Source organism: Apaloderma vittatum, unplaced genomic scaffold, assembly GCF_000703405.1.
Source record: "Apaloderma vittatum isolate BGI_N311 unplaced genomic scaffold, ASM70340v1 scaffold29056, whole genome shotgun sequence".
Taxonomy (NCBI): Eukaryota; Metazoa; Chordata; class Aves; order Trogoniformes; family Trogonidae; genus Apaloderma; species Apaloderma vittatum.
This window is the reverse complement of record NW_009720541.1, coordinates 9,629-9,833: the sequence shown is the minus strand read 5'-3', so window position 1 is coordinate 9,833 and position 205 is coordinate 9,629. Positions and strand designations below refer to the sequence as shown.

At 69.3% G+C, this 205-nt stretch overlaps 1 protein-coding gene across 1 annotated transcript in view; it reads right to left on the bottom strand.

Moving 5' to 3' along the window:
- The window catches only part of SND1 (staphylococcal nuclease and tudor domain containing 1), a gene marked incomplete at both ends in the record, with an annotated part of 6,775 nt that overhangs the window by 2,119 nt on the left and 4,451 nt on the right, over positions 1 to 205 (bottom strand). The gene's annotated exons all lie outside the window — the stretch shown is intronic.

Genomic DNA, 205 nt, shown 5'->3' with positions numbered 1-205 from the left:
GCCGCGCTGGCTGGCCGAGCTCTGGGGTCCATGGGTCACCTCAGTGCCAGCCCGTGCAACCACTCACCCAGGGGGTCCGACAGCCTGGAGCTTGGGCTGCTGCATGGAGCCCTAACCCAAACCCACTGCCAGCCCCACGGTGACACCCCGCAGCGGCACACGCGCCACCGCGGGCTGTACACAGACTGCTAGCAGAGGGGTCGGA